Below are 21,722 nucleotides of genomic sequence, written 5' to 3'. Positions count from 1 at the left end.
ATATGTTTGTGTGTGTATGTATATATATCCTCTACTCACAACACATGTAACATACTATAGAAAAATACATATGCAATTTAATAAATAATAGAATTAAAATGTTAAGTGAAATGTAATCCGTCTCACAACGGAAAAGCTATTTCTCACATTATTAAAGTGTTTTAACTATTTTCTTCAGTTTTTATATTATTGAATTATATCAGACAAATTCATTGTCATTTATATTCTTCTTAAAAAATAAAGTCAAAATTCTTCTTAATGTTGCAAACTTTCTAGCAAATGCCAGCCTTTTGGAAATGATGTTAACAGACAAGACAGATAAGTTGAGATCTGATTGTTAAGAGGAAATACACTTTATAGGTTTAGACTAACAAATAATATCCTGTTATTCACTTGATTCAAAAAAATTAAAAATGATCCAGCCAAGCTAGTGTGGTTTCTTGAAGACGAAGTAAATACTTTATTGGGCAGTTATCAAAAAGTTATTTTATTATATGGACTCTGATTAGACTATTCAATGCATTATGCGAATAACTTAACCTTTTACATTGAAGTACTTGTTTGAGGTGATGGAAACATAGATATGCAAGAAAGAATGCCTGACTCCAGGGGCCATAGTCTATGAAGGGAAATAAGTAACAGATTACAGTAAATTCCATTCTGACAAAAGCAAATGCAAGGGGCTATGAAAGCTCATTAGAATGAGTTGCTTTACCAGATTTGTATGTATGTATATGTAAGTTGATATCAGAAAATGTTTCACAAAAGAGGTGACGAAGCAGAATCTTTCAGGATGAGTAGCAATTAGTGAAGCTGAGGTAGATTGTAGGTGGAAAGGAAATTACAGAAAGAAATACTGCTCTGACTCTAGTTCAAGTCACCGATATCTCTCGCCTAGATTGCCACAATAGCCTAGCAGCTCGTCATCCTGCTTCCACTTCTCACCATACAAGTTGTGAACACCGTAGCCCAAGCAATACTTAAACTCTTATCTCTCTCAAATCTTCCCGTGAGTGCCGGAGGTCTTTCCAAGGCCCTCTGTGACCTCCCTCCCCTTACCTCACTGTCCCTTGGCTCATATCGCTCCACCAGCCTGGTCTGTTCTTCCTCAGACATGACAGATGTCTCCTCAGGCTCTTTGGACTTCGTGTTCTATCTGTTTTTCTTTACATGATTTTTTCCTGATTTTCTTCAGTCTTTACTTAAATGCTACCTTCTCAACGCTATCCAACTTGATCAGCTGAATTTAAGTCATAAAACCCCACTATGGTACTGTTGCTCCCTTTTACCACTCTCTAATTTTTTTTCCCCATAGCATTTAGAACCGATTAACATGGCATGTCACCTACTCACTTTTTATATTTGTTATTTTGTTGTATACTGTGTCTCCTACTCCCAAGATTTTTAAGCTACATGAAGGCAGAATTCTTTTGTTTTTATTCCTCACACACACCAAATGCGAAAAATAATGTCCAACAGAGAGTGAGTACTCAATAAATATTTACTGAATGTACAGCAGAATAGAATGTTATATGTAGAAAGGTATAGAGGAGTGGCCATGTGACAGTCTGGAAACTTCAGGTGGGTTAGAACTGCTGGATTATCTGAGTTCGAATGCCAAGAATGAAGAGAGATCACTCTAACAACTATGGAAAGGCCATTCTGCCCCCATAGGTCAAATATAAAGTATAAGTTTATCTTAAGTAAATAAAATAGAAAAATCTAGGGCTCATGTGAAAACACGAAAAATGTATGTCAAAGGATAAGCATTAGTACTTTTAAATAAAAAGCATCACTCAGAGATGTAAGACTGCCATGTGATCATATAATAGCATCACCTTGTTTAGCACTGATCAGAAAGAAATATTTAAAATACGAACTCCTTCCCCCTAAAAGAGAATGCCTGAGGATAATTAAATGTCTGGTCTCATACAGAAGTATTAAAAAAAAATTAGAGATTTCTTCTCCTTGGAGCTGTTTCAAAGAGCTAAGTATATTCCTGTGAAAATAAGTCTATTATTTCCCTGCAGGACTCAAGTTAATTGTAATAACAAGCTGTAGATGATTTTTATAATAGAAAAAAAATTCCTTGGCTTCTTGTGAGGCAAAAAGACAAATAGACAAAGAAAGCGTCTCTTCGTACAGGTTCTCTCTCTCTTTCTCTCACACTTTTTCTATTATAAATTAGAAATAAAGTTTAAATCACTTAGAAGATTATTTTTTATACTCAAGAAGCCAGGCAGGAATATAATCTATTCTGAAATTCATGAGAAAATCCTTTAAAATGTCAGACAACAGTTAAAACATTCTATGATTAGGGCATATTTTAATTTTCTTAATGTCAAAACTCTGCTGTGGGAGAAGCTTATGCACACTCATTTGATATTCACATGAGCTGATATTAAAATGGAGCCAGACTCTTAGAAGTATCGATATCAGGGATTGAGAATATTTTAAAAAGAGACCAGTCTGACCTTCAGGAATGACAGTGCAGAATAAGATGAACCAGAATTAAAATCATTTTCAAACAATAAATAGCATAATTTTTTTAAGAGGAGCTGGGTGAGGGTGGATAAAATTTTTCTCAGGATATTGCTCATTAAGCACATTTGCATTCAATAATAGGAAATGACCTGGGACAGGTATAAGTGAAGTTGGATGAGATGATCTTAAGTGTAAGATGCTTCCATCCTTTCAAATAAAACATAAGGGACAATGGAAGGGTCATGTGAATGCTTCCCAGATATGCCTAGTGGCAGACAAATCTAGTGCATTCATTGTTCTATAAATACTTCTTGAGAACATGCAGTGCACCAAGTGCTAAGCATTTAGAGATTCTTTCCTTTAGTGAGCATAGGTTCCAAGAGTGAGTTTTTGAGTGGACACTGTGCTCTGTACTATGATTACAGGCATGAACCCAGAAGTATAGATCCTGCCCTCAGCGGGTTACCTTGCAGTGAAAAAGACAATAAAAATGTAGATCAATATTTAATTTAATGAGTGAACACTGCTATGAAAGAAAAAGATCGCAGAATATGGAGGTAAAGTATGACAGGGGAGGCACTCTTTTTGATGGCTGTCAGGGAAGTTCTCTCAGAAGAATGGACATTGGAACAGAGACCCAAGAAATTGGAGACGTGTGGGTAAATACATAGGAGAAGAATGTGTGTGGAGGAAGGAATAGCAAAGTCAACACTCTTGAGGTGGAAAGATGCTTTGCATATTAGTGGAAAATTAGAAGGCTGGTATGGCTGGAGCAGAGAGTAAAAGGAGGCAGAGTGGTAGGTGGGAGGTGAATGCTAGAGATGCAATTCCGTGTCACATGAAACCTTGAAAGCCACTGGCAAGAGTTTTAGACATCATACTAATTGTGAAAAAAAGTCGTTGGACGGCTTTGAGCAGGGAAATGCTGGAGTGACATAACCTGGTTCACACTTCAAAAAGCTGCACAGAGTAAACACACAGTCTCCTAGAGTTTACATGCTAGTGGCTTTGACTATGAAGAAATGCACTTGACTTTGGGATTGGTAATAGCGGCCACTAAGCAGCAAGCTGTATATTACCTCATATTCTAAGACTGACGTTACCAGGTGCCAAGTCTCTCTATATGCTATATAAAAGGTCAGAGCTGGCAGGGGTGTCTCCATACACTGCAATTTGGCATTTTTACCTAGGGAACTCTTTATTTCCCCTGGTTATTCTATAAACTACCTAGAAACTTATAATTCCTGATTTCTCTGAGTAAACTACTAATAAATTAGTAGTGTGGACATTTTTTTCAACTGAAAACTCTTGCTGATACAGAGATTGGTACTTAAAGTGTTTTCTAATGAAAGATCCTAAAGAAAATAGGAATCTGGAGTTGATTATCAGGACTCTTTAGGTCCAGAGGCAGTGGGATGGTGGCTAAAATTAGAGTTGGACTTTTGTCAGCCCATAGAAACAAGTGGTACAACAGTTTAGTAAAATATTTCCTGGTTTATCAGGAAAGAAATGCCTACGGAAAGAGAAGGTTTGGGAGCAGTATGATTAGCATCAGGAATCTAAGGACTGTGGAACTGTGTGTATAATTAAAGATTGAGAACTATGGGCTTGAAAGCCAAAATCTTAGCCAAAAGGAACTATCAGAGAATAAAGAATTTCTATGATTAGCATAAAAGAATCTCAAGTAAAATTGAAAGCTGAGATGGTCAAAAGTCAACCTGAAAATGTCCTATGTTTTGTTTTGTTTTTAATCAGAACATGATCTGAATTCACAGACTCACCAAATCTTGTTATGAAAGAGAAGGCATTAGCAGAAAAGAGTGAGCCCTCTGGTTTGTAATGGGCACATGGGAGCGTTCAGTTCACCCAGAGCGCTCTAAGCTCCCCAACCTCCCTGATTCTCCTCTAACAGCAGAAGCAGCATCTCTTCCCCTGGCTGATGACGCTCATTCTCCTTTGCCTAATGACCCTGTCATGACATCCCATGATATAGTTATCCTGCTTGGAAAGCCACTTCTTATTTCCCACTGCAATGCCTTTATTAACCTCGTAACTAGAGATAAGTGCCTACATGACCCTGGAGGCCAATTATTAAGTTAAATCTTGGAGGAAAAAGACTTACATATAGAAAGAATTATGAAATTTTGCAACAATCAGAAAATAAGTACCTATGAATAGATTCTGAAGAGTAGAGAAAAAATAATTTAATTTTGATTCAGGCTACATTAATCCATATAGGTACATTTACCAGGCATTCTAGAGTCAATGTTTAAACTCAGGCACTCTTGGTAGCTCTTTTTGTTTTGTTTTGTTTTTGTTTTTGTTCTTGTTTTTTTGCTCAGTATATCCAATTAAGCACAGGCTCTTTGGTGACCTATGAAAAATAAAGTTGATATATTAGAAATTTTGTGGCAAAATGCAAATAAAGGAATGCAAAGATTTAAGGAGCCAGGAACATTGGAATGGATTTATTTTATGCAATCTGCCCAGCCACTCACTAATCCTAGCTGTATTCCCAGTGGGGGCCCAGATGACCTTTTATCAAGACACTAAGAAAGACTTCCTTGGGGTAAGGGCCAGCATCTCTGAAAACCATAATGTCTATATTCAGTAGGCTAATAATGCTAGAGTAGGACTTTGCCATTGAAAAGGCTCTCAGTGTAGCAGAAACTATGTTGTAGCACTCAAAACAGCAATCTTTATGTGGTTCCATTTTAGGAAGCAAGGCTGCAGTGTTAATACACACGTGCAATTTCTTCTACCATTTTTGTATCTGAAACGTTCACATCACTTACTTGCTTGGAAAGGATAATAAAAGACAAGCAATTTGTGGGTTTAGAGTAACAAAAATAACACACTCGAGATAGTTTATTTTGGGAAGTAATTCCAGGAGAAAACAGTAGGGGCCTGTGACGAATGAAGGATGCAAGCAGGAAAAAGCAAGGAAAGATATGTGAAAGAGCTGGTCAACGCTGGGGGCGATAGCTGTTTGGACCTTCCAAAGAGAATTGGCATGAACCTCAGAATTGTCCACACGAGGAACAGAAGAGGTATCTGTAACTTCCTAACCCTTTTTATTCAGGGGGTTGCTTATGGGTGTTAATCCTCTTACACTTCCAGGTTTGTTCATGCAGAAGGGCCCAGCTGGTTTCCTTCGGCACCCAGGAGTGTCATTTCAAAGGAAGATGTTGGTCTGTGCTCTTGTCTCAATTTAGACTTCCCAACATTCGGGTTCCTATGATCGTGTGCTTCAGGGCAGTGGTCTGGGAAAGAGGGACACTGATTTCTGTCTTTGTTTCAGTCTCGGGAATGCTCTTAAAATTATGCAGTATTCACTCAGCTGATTTTTCTTGAGTGAAAAATTAATCTAGATGCCATTAGAGTAAAATATACTTAGAAATGCATTTCAGTTTGAATATAAAACTGGTAATTAGAGAACTTTGCATATAAAAAAGAAAACTCTTCACCTGAAATAACCCACTGCCTGCTGTTCATTTGCATATCCTCATTTTTACAGTTAGATTCAGGCAGGCAGAATATGTTAATAGCTGCACCCATTTCATATCCTAATACAGGAAATCCAATAGCTCAATGATAGGCATATATGTGCTTTACAGAGAATCTCTAAAATTACTTGGCAAAGGAAAAATATTTCTTGCAGCTCTGCACGAGTTCTCAGGAAGCACTTTCAGGAGCTCCAGTGAGGGGTCCCTCAGCACCAGGTTGAAGCTGCAGAAATGGCATCTTTCTACCACAGGCACTATGTACCCTGAATCTTAAATCACCTCCTTTTCCCACCATGTCTAATCTTTTTCTGTCTATTCTATCTATTCTCTACCTTATAAAGAAATCTGTTACATTAGTTCTGTTCTGATAGAGGAGAGAAATTCTGTGGCAGCTAATGAAATGTTCCTGGTTCAAATTAGAAAGTAGAAATTTAAAACTTAGTTATAACCTCATATGACCCTCTGTTATTATACTAAATCTTTAATCTCATACTTCAGAGTGCCTAAGCATTACCCAAGGCATTGTTCAGAAGGAAAGTCTCCAACATTCACCCCCAGAAATGTAAATTTAGTCAGTCCAGATGTGGCCTGTGTTTCAGTGTCTTTAACAATCACATAGGTGATTCTGATTCCACTCAAGAAATTCTACTTTAGACTGTTTGACAAAAAACACATGACTTGTACATTATATATGTCAATAGTATTCAGGAATTATTATCATACATCCATATAATAAATCTAAATCAAATATTCTCGTGTATTCCAATGACTGCCTTCTCCCCAGTTCCCAAACAGATTTGGCCAAGATGAGAGCATAAAACTGCCAGTTGTAAATTGGAGCATTGTATCCCAACCACAAAGTGTTAGCAGAAGCTGCCAAATGCTTAACACCTGCATGGTTACTTGGGGTAGTATATCATGAAGTCAATGTGTGAAATTTCTCTTTGGACCAGAGGGGAATCATATCAATCAGCTAAGATCAGCTTTATATACTACTTGGGGATAATTATCTCAAAGTGTGAAAACATGCATTCACATTACCTTCGAATTGCATATTTTACATATGGTTAACCCCAACTCTATTTTGTGTTATGTGTTGTATTTGCCTATTAATTTCCGAATCTGCAGTTCCTAGATCTAGAAAGTAGTTGGTCAATGTTTGTCATTGCGCAGATGCATTTGCATAAATATATTTTCGGAAACTGCAATATTTACCTGATTTACTCGGACCCAAATGGTATCTGTCTTTACTTCACTTCCTTATTTTGTATGTCATAGCCATTTGTATTAGAAGCTAGTTTTGATGGGGCTGGTGGCAGCGTTTCAAACTGAAGATTCCTGCTCAGTGAGATAGTTTTAACACCTCGTTTCTTGAACGATATTTTGGAAAATTTCCCAGTTCTACTTTGAAAACAGGTGGGACTGGGAAAAGATGCGTCTGTCAACAGGGCGCCATTACTACTTCGGCTTCTGTCAAGTCATCCACTGGCACATTTACCTTCCCTTCTTAGCTATTCAATAGTCAAGCAGCCGGCTGTTGGCTGAGGAAGTGCTCGCTGTCAGTGCAAGCAGCAGTCCGGACAGAACACACATATCTCAGCTGCCTACACTACGGAGAAGCACGAGGCAACTATTCTCTGTAACAAGAATAATTAGTGGAGATCATTGGAAAGGGGCAAACTTAGTCCAAGTGAAAGTAGAATGAATATCCCGTTGTGTTCAAATCCATAATTTAAAGTCAAGTTCACTTTTTTAAAGAATGTTTCACCTCTGTCTGGTTGAAGTTGATTTGACGACTGGAAACGTAAACTTGGCATCCAACGATCAGGGTGCCAAATATGCAGAACTCCCTATTAGAACGAGCAGTTTCATTCAGATGGGCAAATGGGCTGTGTCTTACTCTTTAGCCTTTCAGGATGAATGACAGGAAACCTCCCAAATAAAGGAATTTTATTCTTTAGCATTTCAGTGTATTTATATTAGTTTGATAAAAACACATTTGCTATTGTTTTCATCATAATTATTTATTAACAATGAAATAAAAAATGTTTTACATTGTTAGCCTGAAAATAATTAGAAGTGCCACTTGGGAGACTGTTTTTTCGAGTTGTTGTGTTTTTTTTAAAGTATTTTTGTTTACTTTCTTTGTTCTAATCTTCTTCCTCCTTGTTTCCCATTCATTATAGATTTACATTATTGTACATGTTGCATGAAGATAAAGACTAAATTAAAGATTAAAACCAATTTTGGATATGGACATCTCACTGATTTTGCTTTCCTAAAAAGGCAATATTCAACAGGCAACACAGGATTCACTTTTGGGAAAGCTGATTCAAAAAACACTTTTCTTCGCACCAAATCAGTTTCTGAATAAACACTGACAGGTTTCGAAAATTATTATAAAACAGAAACAATAAAATTGCATGTTTCCAAAAGTGATTTATAAAATTTTTTACTTTCTCACAGTAAAACTACAGATTTTCTTAAAATTTATACTGTGTATAACTTAAAGTAATGGCAATAATGTTGATTTGCCATAAGTCATACGTTTAAAGTTTTCAATAACTTCTAGTTAAATGGCTAAATCTTATAAAATTAATTTTCAATTTTAATTCAAATTAATTGAAAGAATTACCCTGCAATAGTCCAACATAATAAGTTGGAATAAAGTGGAAAGGGAAATAGATTTTTTTAAAGAACACTTCTATTTAAATTGATATTAAGAAATAATATCATTTCCCCAGTGAACACTTTCATAATGCTAAGATAGAAAAGAGGCTTGTTATCTATAAGGAGGCAGATGCTCCTGAATTAATTCATGTATATCACCGGGAATTTGGTCTTTAGGTGAAATAAAATTTATCGTACTAGGTATAAGGTAGAAATACTTAAAAGGACCTCATGTGATTTATTGGACTTTTAGAAGAGCTGCAAAAAGGCAGAAATCACTCTCTTAACTAAACATTCCTTTTGATGAGTTATTTTTGTTCTATCAAAGATGTCAGTGCTCATAATTTTTAGTAATCTTTTAATAAATTCTATTAAGTAAAAATAAAAGAATTTGAAAATAAGTAAAACATGTTTACGAAAATCAATATCCATTGAATAAAATATCACATAAAATATTAGAACTACTCAAATTAGAAACTATTCTACAAACTGGTCCTAATATGTTCAGCATTGTCCTAGAACCAACATAGTATCCCCTACTCAGCAGTTTAAAATCTGCTTGGAGACACAGGCTGAGGAAATTTAAAGCAAATTAAAATTGTGTATTCAAGTCATTTCAATACAAGGTAACACTGTACTAGTTACCGTACTCTACTACTGTGTGCTAGTTAGTATACTACTACTCAGTGACGGGTAAGACCTTTTACTCAGGCTACTCAGTGAAGCATAGGAGCACTAAGTAATGGCTCTGTGGAGGAAATGACTGCAGAGGGGTTGGGATTGGAATAGAGGGACGCCAGGGCATCCGAGAGACAGGTTAGAGTGGAAGTATGTGAAAAAGACTTAATAATATCATAGAGATAAGGAAACTGATATGGCCACATGTATCTAACTGGTTTCTTTATTCTAAGGCTTCTTTTAGATATAAGATACCAAATCATCTGGGGAGAGACCAAAAAATATATATGCCAAGAATTGGGAAAACAAAGATGTTTTTGCAGAAAGTATTCATCAGTGAGAGGGTGACTTCTTTTACTGTAAGAATTCCTTCATTAGTTAAAAAAAGCACTGATAATCTGAAACTATTGTCAACTTTACCCCTGAATGCACCACCCAGTTTTAAATGTTGCTTCCTTCCATACAAAGTCAGATTTAAAAGACAAAACATGACAAAAGGAGTATATTGTTTCTTTCTTCCAAACCACTTTTGTCCAGCAACTATATTCTTAAGCTTCCAAATTTAGCTATTCCTACCTCCATATATTAATATCACAAATGAAATAAAATACTCCCTTTCTCCTTGTTTCTTCCTCTTATTGCTCTATTGCCACAATATTTTCTATTTTCTTTTCTTATTTCAAATTACGAAAAAGTTTCTTTTTCTTAAACTGTCATTTTGTGATACTGAGAGTTTATAAATGTTGAGAATCAAAGAAATAGGAGAGTGGTAAATAAAGGGAAAGCAGAAAAATGAACCTCATGCTTTTTCTCTTTGCTGTTGATTTTATTAAGAAGACAGGAACACTTATTGTAGCAAACCAGGAAATTCTTAAGTATAGAAATCAAAATTTGAGAAATGTGAGAACTAGTTAAGGACAAAACAAGAGAGAGCCAAAGAAGAGTGAGAAAGATAAACAGAAAAATTTTAGGTGGAATATTGTCTTATATCCTTCTAATGTTTAGGTTAAACACTTTGTACTAATTCTGTCTATTCTGTTTAGACATACAAAGCAATTTTATAGAACTGCAACAAAGAAAGATAGCGAAATATTCCTCATTAAAAATATTTGTTAACAACATACTGTTTCTCTATTTACCAAAAGAAAAAAGAAAAATTCTCAGATTTAGAGAACTGAAAGAAATAGAAGTAATTAACCAGTCAATCCTAAATTACAGATAAAGAAAATAAAGCCTAGAGTATTTGTCACTTTTCCAAGAACACATAGGTAATACAAAGCTTAAAATAAAAAATAAAGTATAACTATATCTTATATAACTATATCTATGGATAGATAAATCGTCTATCTAACTGATCTGTATTTCCATTGTAATGCCCTTTTTAGTATATCCAAATGTACTTTTTATCCAAAGTGATGTAGTTAATGTCACATATAATATCACACCCACACACATACACATACAAAGAAGGAGAAAGGAGAAGAAGAGGAAGAGGAGGAGAGGAAAGAAGGAAGGAAGGATGGAAGGGTGAAAGAAATAAAGGGACGAAAGTTTAAAAAAACTCCTTTGAGTTCTCTAAGGAAATGTGAGAAATTGTCTACTATATTTGCATAGTATGGAGAGTTTTTTGAAATCTCATTCCCAGTAAAAATGTTTAATACAGAGAGGTATTGGTGGTGGGAGGGAGGGCAAATTTTCATTGCATTTCTACATACCTTGTGATAATTTTTGTCCCAGAATATCTTTTTAAGGATGTTTATATAGCATCCATCTGGTTTGCCCTGCATAGCCCCCATGGAACTTAGGTGGCAAGAATATAAAACTCATGCCGTTCGTTGCAGCTGCCATAAGTAATAAAGTCCTTTGTCTCTGACCCAGAAATCTCATGTCCTCTGCCATTATTTGTGACTCCGTGGCAGGGTAACTTGTTAGCTTGCAAGTGTGGTGAAGTCTCAAACCCTTCACAGTTTCTGACCCAGAGCTGCTTCTCTTTCAGGGAAAGTTGCCATGAGGATCTTGTGAAGATGCAGTGGGAATATTAGATAAGTTGTAATTGTCCTTTTCAATGACATGAAACTGTGATTAATTTACTCTATGTCCAGTGAGGCCAACCAACTTTATTACTTCACCTGATGAGTGATGTGATAGATGGTGTACTCTTGCTCAAAAATAAAGTGTATCTTTAATGAGCATATTGTGTACTGTATCAAGATGATGGGTAAGCTTGGTTTCTGATGTTTCTGGGGTTGAAGGCAGAGCTTCAGCCTCAGGTTTGTCAATATGTGCCCATTCATTAGCATTAAAGTTGTTCTAGAATCTAGCATCCAGTTGAGAGTAACTGGTAGCTGGTTTGATTGAAACTGCTGTCACCCATGTACCTGCTTTTTACAGCAAGACTGCAGGTGTTAGAATATTATTTGTCAAGCACACAGTGAGATAAAGAATCTGGAGATGCTATTTTTCCATGCCACAAAAATTAGAGAGGATATGCTGAAAAGATAATATACTGTACAGCTGGGTCAATCTTCCGGGCCAAAATGGAATGTCAAAGTGTCAGTTGTGATAATTATAAGATACATTATGATTAAATGGATTTCCATCTGGAGCTCTGGCAGAAGAATTATGCCTTGAGAAATTATGCCTTGAGAGATATAACTCAAAGGGTTGATAGCACTTGGTACTGAGTAACCCCTGAACACATTCAATTGGCTGCATAGCAGAATTCAGATTGATGGTCACTGACCAAATTTGGCATTCTGCTGAGATATTGCTATGATAGCCGTATCTTAATCGACAGTTTAAAAAATAATGTAGACCCTTCCAGATGATGCTAATAACTAAAAGAGTTCAAAACTTAGGATATGCATTTTAAATTTAACTTAATCCTAAATAAATTCTCTTTCTACTCACTCAATTAGAATCATCAATATTTTTTCCCAAAAAGCAGGGATTGCATTCATGTCTAAATAACCTCAAACAATTGTAGCAGTTCTTTCAAGCAAAATATTCATATTTCTTGTATTGAAATACACTGATGTGATCTTCAGGTGATCTTGCCTCTTCTAATGACTTAATATAATGTTAATAAAACTTGTACTTAGGTTTGTGATAATTTTCAAACATTTAATGTGTAATTTCATTCAGTCAATGATATTTACTATGCACATATCACTTCCAAAATGTTTTATTGGAGGTGATACAAAAGGAAGAAATTTTATGGATACTGATATTAAAATGCTTATAGACAAGTTGGGGGTACATATTACACATGTTTTAAAGGAAGCAGTTAAATGTGTTTAGAGAATGAGACATTCGGGAGTATATGTTATTTCAAATCATAATATTCAACATGTGCTGAATATTGTCTGCAATCGTTTATCGAGAAGTGAAGAGTGAAATGATAATCAAAATATGGACCTTAAAGCTATATGAATAGTCATGACTTTCTTCTCTGAACACTACTGTGACATAATTTTCTTGACTGGAAGGCTTAATTTTAGTTATAATTTTAATATGCAAAGACATTGTATTAAATGATGGCCTGTACAAAGAATTTCAGACGCCACTCGACTTATCCATTGCATCAAGATGACTGTGATTCATTGAAAAGGAGAACACTTATTTACATTAATCCCTACTTTTCTCACTAAAAACTTGTGTCAGAGGAAGTCAGTATGCTCTGGGCCTTTTTAGTCTCGCAGAGAAGTATAAATCATTTATATAATTTATTGTATCTCTTTTCTTTCTGAGTGCTGGAGACATGTTCTATCTAAATCTACCTGTTTCAAACAGCTTATACAGACTGTTGCTAAAATTAATGTATAAACTCCATTCCACTACATCTCGTTGCAAGAATTTAAAATCTCATTTGTTCAGCTTAATTGAAGTATAGTTGACAAAGTTGTAAGATATTTAAAGTGCAAATTGTGACAATCTGCTATATGTATACATTGTGAAAACATCCTTCCATCTACTTAATTAACACATCAATCAGCTCATATATTTGTCTTTGTTTTGTTTTGTTTTGTTTTGTTGTGAGAACATTTAAGTTTTACTCTCTTAACAAATTTCAATGATACAATACAGTGTTATCAACTATAGTCACCGTGTTATACATTAGATCCTCAGACTTCATTTGTCTTATAGCTTACAGTTTGTATCCTTTTACCAACCTCTCCCTAATCCCCCTAACCCCCAGCCCTTGGCCAGGACTTCTCTACTCTACCTCTATGTGTTTGACTTCTTGTTAGATTCCACTATAAGTGATACCGCACAGTATTTGTCTTTCTCTGTATGACTTATTTCACTTAGCATAATGACCTCAAGATCCATTATGTTGTCAAAAATGGCAGAATTTCTTTCTTTCTCTTGGCTGAATAATATTCCATTGTATGTATGTATCTCACATCTTCTTTATCCATTCATCTATTCACAGACATTTAGGTTATTTCCAAGCTTTGGCTGTTGTGAATAGTATTGCAATGAACAAGGGAGTATAGGTATATCTGAGAGGATGGTTTTGTTTTCTTTGGATGTGTACTCAGAAGTGGGAAGGATGAATCACATGGTAGTTCCATTTTTAATTTTTTGAAGGATCTCCACACTGTCTTTCATAACGACTGCACCAATTTACTTTCTCAACAACTGTGCACAGGGGTTCACTTTTCTCCACATCCTTGCCAACACTTGTTATCACTTACCTTTTTGATGATTGTCCTTCCAACAGGTGTGAGGTGTGGTTCCAATTTGCATAAAATCTCAGTTTTAATAAGTTAATATCCATGACTAATTTTCTTTGTAGATGTTTATATCTTCTTCTCTATTCCTCTCCTTTTTATTTAAATTTGAGATTAGGATTTGACTTTTAGTGATTGTGACATCTTGCTTTTTTCTTTTTGCATATTGTATTCCATTTGAAGAATGTGGAATATCCACTGACATCAAAATTACAGAAAGTGCATCAAGGGATTGACATATTTTTAATAGTTCTTAAGCATCCTTTTTTTCACTGATTTCTTTGAATATCTGCTTTCTCCTCAGCAGATCCATTTATTTCTAGTCATCTTTCCCTTATCCTTTATTTTACATTCTCACCTTGTTATTTTAAATTTAGCTCTCTTTTCTTCGCTCATTTTCTAAAGCTCCTAAGAAATGCTGGCAATATGGAAATGAGGTCTGGCAGAGGGGTGGTGAGATCTCCTGCTACTCAAAGAGATAGAAAATAGATAAGGCCATGAAATAAAACGTCCTTCTGGATATTGGCAATTGTAGTGCAACTTTTATTGCAATTAAAACAGTTTAGCCTCTAAGTACAAAGACTATTTTGTGGTTCATGCAGCTGTTCCAACAGATTGTCTTACTCCGTGAAGTACAGGAAGAGATAAGAAGTGGGTATTTGTAAGTGAAATCTGAATTTAATTATTTCCTAATTAAGAAAATGTTGCTCCATGATACCGAAGCACAATGCCAGAAAATAGAATCAAATGGCTAAAGAGATTTAAAAAAAAAAAAGAAAGCACAATATGAAACAAAATGTAGAAAGTACATGTCTGTGAAGATAAAGAGCAATGAGAGATTTAAGGAGAGACCTGACAGAAGATAAGTTATATCAGGTGCAAAACTCGTCATTTTGTTTTATTGCTTTTCTGACATTAATTACAAATGACAGGTGACCTGTCAACTAAGTACGGTGTGTTCGTAGAAACTAAGAGGAAGTTTTAGATCCTCCAGCAATTCAGCTGCGAACAAAGCACAAAATTTCAAGTTAATTTTAGCAAGTCTATGTTATAAATAATGGTGTTAATGCTAATCAGCTATTCAAAACATTTTACAAACATTTGCTAATTAATCCTTGCACTGTTGACAAATAATGCTTTCATTTACCAAGGCACCGGAAGAAACTTCTTGTGTATTAATAAATCTCCAAGTTTCTAAATTTTAGGCAGTACTGTAGCTTTCCCTTTTCATTCTGCACATCTTCATTGTGAGAAACACATATTTGGACTTCAGAGAATAGAGTTCCACAAGGAATAATTAGATGATACTTTCATCACAGAAGAATTATTTTGTAAGACTCAGTATAGACATAGGGAGCAAAACCTGTAGCCCATAATCTTTCAGTTCCCAGCTCCTCCTCTCTTGGCCATCCCAAGTCCAAATTTTATTTCTTCTTGCTTATGCAATTTATTACCATCATGATCATTTCCTCTCTATAATTTATATCAATCTGTAATTTTGTTTTTATTTGATTATTATATGTCTCATCTATTAGAAAGTACAATCTATGAAAGAAGGGATCATGTTTATCTTGTTAATAAATATTGAAGAAATGGCTCATCTAGAGACATCTGCAGGTATTGTTCTTTATGCAAGATGAGATATTTGTGTTTTCTAAAACGAAAAATATACTTTTATTAATGTGCTTACACTCTTAAAATATTTAAGTAAATGTGCATATATACATACATTTCAGAATCAATATGAGTAGAAAAGAGCAAAGTGATTTAAAAATACTTTTAAAGCCTTCCTCTAGCCCCTGATTCTAAAACAAGTCCTTTAAACCAAACTCAATACATGATTTTGCTCCTTGCTCCTCAGCTTTGGAAGAAGGTATTGAATTTTGAAAAGGAACATAAAAGACCATAGGGGAGTAACAATCGCCACCGTTTATTGTGCTCTTACTAAATACCAATATATCCTCATCATGGCAAACATATAAAACAGATATTATTAGTATGCCTAATTTACATATTAAGAGAGTTATGTAACTAGTCAGAGTTATGAAGATGTCTGTTTTTGCTAGAGAGTCTATCTTCTAGAAAAACATTGTCTAATGGCCCTTTTTAGTATTGTTACAAATGATCTTGGTAGCCTAAATAGTTCCATCTCTACTTACAGCAGATGGCCAACAGATACATGAGGGAGAATCGGCAGCTGTAGGTCAGACCTGTTGGGAGAGAAATGGTAGTCAATATTGGCCAGGAATCCAAGTAACAGATCATTTTAGCTCTTTTTTTACAATAGCCATGATAATAAGTAAAATCTCAAATAAGATTTATGCAATAAGGTCAGTTGTGCCTTAGATGTGTAATCAAGATCAAAGTTACTTAAATACCTATCCCAATTGATTGAAGAAGAAAAAGAGCTACACAGGAAGGGATCACAGATAAGCTCTTGAGTACTTGAGCCTGATCTTCAGAGGGCAGCACTATATAATTTGATTTATAATTAACATCTCACGGCTTTCACTTCTCAGGGAAGACAAATATTCCATGTTTGTAGGAATGTCTACATCACAAGCAATACTCCCAACATATCTACTAGCAGGAAATACTGCCCCTGCCCATCCCCAAAGATGTCTACAAGTATAAGTTGAATATTCCCTAGACCTCATTACTTGTGGGGTCCTGTCCATGGTCAGTTTCCCTCTAAAAGGTCAGATTAAGTCCAATTTTTATAAAGACCTTCTGATTAATCCCTTGACCATGTAACATATGGACTTCTGCAAGGTCACAGCCCAACTTCTCTGCTCTTTATCTATGGTGACCACACTGCCATCTCCAACCTCTGCAGGAGATATTTTGGAAAGTCTTGTATCACAGTTCTTTATTTTCTCCCATATTCTTGTTTTGCCCACCTTTTGTTGAGGCAGAGCTGAAAAAAGCAAAGCAGTGATGGCTAACATCAAATGCTTGCCTGTTAGGCAGTGATCCAGACAACATACACTGATGTAGTTAAAAAACAAATCATGAAACATTGAAATAATACAAAGAAGACTAACATACAAATGAAATACCAATGTAACCATACTGTTCATTATTAAGGAAGTTAATGACTTCTCAATTATATTTGGAACACAAATAAGAACTACTAAGAGATCTTTTTATATGCCTGTTGGCCATCTGTATATCTTCTTTGGAGAAATCTCTGTTCAGATCTTTTGCCCATTTTCTTATTGGAGGGTTGGTTTTTTTGTTGTTGAGCTGTATGAGTTCTTTGTATATTTTGGATATTAACCCCTTATCTGATATATGGTTTGCAAATATCTTCTCCCAATTGTTAGGTTGTCTTTTCATTTTGTTGATGGTTTCCTTTGCTGTGCAGAAACTTTTAAGTTTGATGTAGTCCCATTTGTTTATTTCTTCTTTTGTTTCCCTTACCCGGTCAGACATGAGACTTGAAAATATGCTGCTCAGACCAATGTCATAGAGCGTACTGCCTATGTTTTCTTCTAGAAGTCTCATGGTTTCGGGTCTTACATTCAAGTCTTTAATCCATTTTGAGTTGATTTTTGTGCATGGTGTAAGGGAATGGTCTACTTTCATTCTTTTCCATGTGGCTGTCCAGTTTTCCCAACACCATTGATTGAAGAAACTCTAGTTTCTCCATCATATGCTCTTGGCTCTCTTGTCAAATATTAGCTGTCCATAAACAGGTGGGTTTACTTCTGGGCTTACAATTTTGTTCCATTGATCTGTGTGTCTGTTTTTGTGCCAGTACCATGCTGTTTTGGTTACTATGGCTTTGTAGTATAATTTGAAATTGGGGAGTGTGATACCTCCAGCTTTGTTCTTTTTTCTCAGGAATCCTTTGGCTATTCGGGGTCTTTTGTTGTTCCATATAAATTTTAGGATTCTTTGTTCTATTTCTGTAAAAAATGTTGTTGGAACTTTGATAGGGATTGCGTTGAATGTGTAGATTGCTTTAGGAAGTATGGACATTTTAACAATGTTAATTCTTCCAATCCAAGAGCACGGAATATCTTTCCATTTCTTTGTGTCTTCTTCAATTTCTTTCAACAATGTTTTATAGTTTTCGGTGTACAGATCTTTCACCTCTTTGGTTAAATTTATTCCTAGGTATTTTATTCTTTTTGTTGCAATTGTAAATGGGATTGTATTCTTAATTTCTCTTTCTGCTACTTCGTTGTTAGTGAATAGAAATGCAACCGATTTTTGTACATTGATTTTGTATCCCACAACTTGACTGTATTCCTTTATTATTTCTAAAAGCTTTTTAGTGGACTCTTTAGGGTTTTCTAGATATAAAATCATGTCATCTGCAAAGAGTGACAGTTTCACTTCTTCTTTTCCAGTGTGGATCCTTTTTATTTCTTTTTCTTGCCTGATTGCTCTGGCTAGGACTTCCAATACTATGTTAAATAAGAGTGGTGACAGTGGGCATCCTTGTCTGGTTCCTGTTCTTAGAGGGATAGCTTTCAGTTTTTCTCCATTGAGAATGACATTTGCTGTGGGTTTGTCATATATGGCCTTTATTATGTTGATGTATTTTCCTTCTATACCCATTTTATTTAGAGTTTTTATCATAAATGGATGCTGTATCTTGTCAAATGCTTTCTCTGCATCTATTGAGATGATCATGTGATTTTTATTCTTCATTTTGTTAATGTGGTGTATCACGTTGATAGATTTGCAGATGTTGAAACATCCCTATATCCCCGGAATGAAACCCACTTGATCATCATGTATGATCTTTTTAATGTATTGTTGTATTTGATTTGCTAGAATTTTGTTGAGGATTTTTGCATCAATGTTCATCAGTGATATTGGCCTGTAATTTTCTTTCTTTGCGTTGTCTCAACATCATTAGCTATCAGGGAAATGCAAATCAAAACTACAATGAGGTAACACCTCACTCCAGTCAGAATGGCTATAATTAACAAGACAGGAAACTACAAATGTTGGAGAGGGTGTGGAGAGAAGGGAACCCTTGTTTACTGCTGGTGGCAGTGCAAACTGGTGCAGCCACTATGGAAAGCAGTATGGAGTATCCTCAGAATATTAAGGATAGATCTACCATATGATCCAGCTATCCCACTGCTGGGTATTTATCCAAAGAACTTGAAAACACAAAGGCATAAAGATACTTGCATCCCTATGTTCATTGCAGCATTATACACAATAGCCAAGACGTGGAAGCAACCTAGGTGCTCATCAAGGGACGAATGGATAAAGAAGATGTGGTATATATACATGATGGACTACTACTCAGCCATAAGAAATGACGAAATCCGGTCATTTGTGACAACATGGATGGAGCTTGAGGGTATTATGCTGAGTGAAATAAGTCAGAGGGAGAAAGTCAAATACCATATGATCTCACTCATAAGTAGAAGATAAAAACGACAAAAAAAAAAAAAACACATAGCGTTGGAGATTAGACTGGTCGTTACCATTGGGGAAGGGGGGAGAGGGGAAGGCAAAAGGGGTGATTAGGGTCACATGTGAAGGGATGCAGTATACTTAGTGTTCGGGTGGTGAACATGATGTAATGTATACAGAATTCGAAATATGATGTACATCCAAAAAAAATAAAGATTTAAAAAAAGAACTACTAAGAGAGAGATCTTTTCTTCAGACGCATATTGTATAAAATGCTTAGAAGGCTGAGAGAAACAGAAGACCTTTCTTTTTTTGGGAGGTGGGAGGTTATTTCACAAAATGATCCTTGAATTGCAATGTTAAAGTAGATGGACACAGAAGGATATTGAGACTTGGAGCTTCCTTACAACACATAAAGATGAAAATCCCTCCTCGATTAAGAAAAGAAAACGGTCTAATTGTCGATTTTATTTTGTATTTCTCTCCTTTACATAAAGTACATTCTGCCAAACTGTAGTGTTTTCTTAAGGAATAATGAAAGGTCCAGAAGAAGAATAAGGAAAGATGCTACAATTTTCATAGAGAAAGAAAAGATAAATTCAGTAAAATACAGATTAACTTGTCATTATTCCCTAGCAAAATTCTAGAATTCTTTAGTAAATGGAGGAGATGTGACAATTGAGAAACAGGGAAAAAATTAGAAATAGAAAAACTAGAAATGACCATATACTTTCTTGAAAGAAGCCACATAACTTTTATCTTCTTTCTTTTTTGATTGTTCAATGCATTATCAGATTCTTAGTTAAAGAGAATGTTATAGATATAAGACAACTATTTCAAAAATCTTCATGTTTTTGTGCATATTATGTAGGTTGTACATATGTATAAATAGTTAAAGATACTCTTAACTTTGCTTTATTTGAGGATGAATGTTAATCTGAGAGGAGATCTCTAGGTAAATGTTTTTGCTCTATCTTTATGAATGTATTTATTAATGTCTTGAACTAAAAATATATAAAGCATGATGCTTAAATTTCAATATTCCTGTATTTATTCAACAAATTTTTATTAACTTATTAAATTACTAGGTCAAAGATGAATAAGACACAGTTCCTACCCTTGAGGAACTCACAGTCTAGTAGAGAAGACATACATACATAAATAACTACCATAAAATGTGAAAGGTGCTGGAATGGATGCATATGTCAATGATTCACAGGGAAACCTAATGCATTGGTTGACAGAAGTGATGTATTGATTATAAGATCAATATGAGTCAACAGTGTGATGGCTGCCAAAAAATCAAACAAAAGCTTATCCTAGATTCGTGTATGTTTAGTACTCAAAATAAAGAAGAAAATCCTTTTACAATACAACTTTAAAAATTTGACCACATCTAGACGGTTTCTCACTTTTGGCTATCATGTTTTAAAAATACTCAAAGTAGGACCCATCTAAGAATGGTATCCAGGATAACAAAGATTTATGATATCATGACACTGAAATATGTGAAAGAGAATAGGATTGTTTAATGTAGAAAAATAAATGTGGAGGATACATGAGTGAAATCTTCAAATACTTGAAGAGTTACCACATTAAACAAAAAAATCCATGTACTTCCAAACTGTAGAGCTAAGATGCTCTGAAACATTGCAGGAAGGGAATTTTTGTTACAACACAAACAGGTATTTTCTAATAATTCAAACTTCAATTCAAAAATTGAAGGAGCTTCCCCTAAATTTGCTCTTTATAACTGTACTCAGCTTAGAAGTGGTAAATGAACTGTCAGAGCTGTTACAGTGTGGCCTGATGCACAGGGTGGGTGGGTGAACTGAGTGACTTCATGTTATTTCTAAAGCTCATCTCTCTCTCTTTCTCTTTCACACACACCCACACATGCCAAACATGCATTCCTTCTTTCAGTCTCTCTCACATGTTCCCTCACCATCCACATATGCACTTAAAAGGGCACACATTGTACGTGCTTATGTAAATAGAAAAGATAGGAATCTCTGAATTCTCGGGAGCAATCTTTATTTGAAATGGGATCAAGAAAAAAATCATTAAAAATAGAGCATATCAACAAAGATACATTATCCAGTGGTTATACATGACGGTAAGTATGTGCAGAAGAGATTATTGTAATTGACCTGCTTATTCTTCAAAACTGGAACTGTTTGTTTTTTGGGGGGAAGACTGGCCCTGAGCTAACATCTATGCCTATCTTCCTATACTTTATATGTGGGATACCTGCCACAGCATG

The 21,722-nt window shown here is 35.2% G+C and overlaps 1 long non-coding RNA gene across 3 annotated transcripts in view; it reads left to right on the top strand.

Moving 5' to 3' along the window:
* Positions 1–5,382: 5,382 nt before the first annotated feature.
* The window catches only part of LOC139079832 (uncharacterized), a 280,199-nt gene continuing 263,859 nt past the window's right edge, over positions 5,383–21,722 (top strand). For all 3 annotated transcript variants that reach the window (XR_011533777.1, XR_011533778.1, XR_011533779.1), the window contains exon 1: positions 5,383–5,534. This is a non-coding gene — a long non-coding RNA (uncharacterized lncRNA). The remainder of the gene's footprint in view (positions 5,535–21,722) is intronic.

The sequence above is a fragment of the Equus przewalskii genome, chromosome 27 (assembly GCF_037783145.1).
Source record: "Equus przewalskii isolate Varuska chromosome 27, EquPr2, whole genome shotgun sequence".
NCBI lineage: Eukaryota > Metazoa > Chordata > Mammalia > Perissodactyla > Equidae > Equus > Equus przewalskii.
This window is presented reverse-complemented; position numbering and strand designations above follow the sequence as displayed.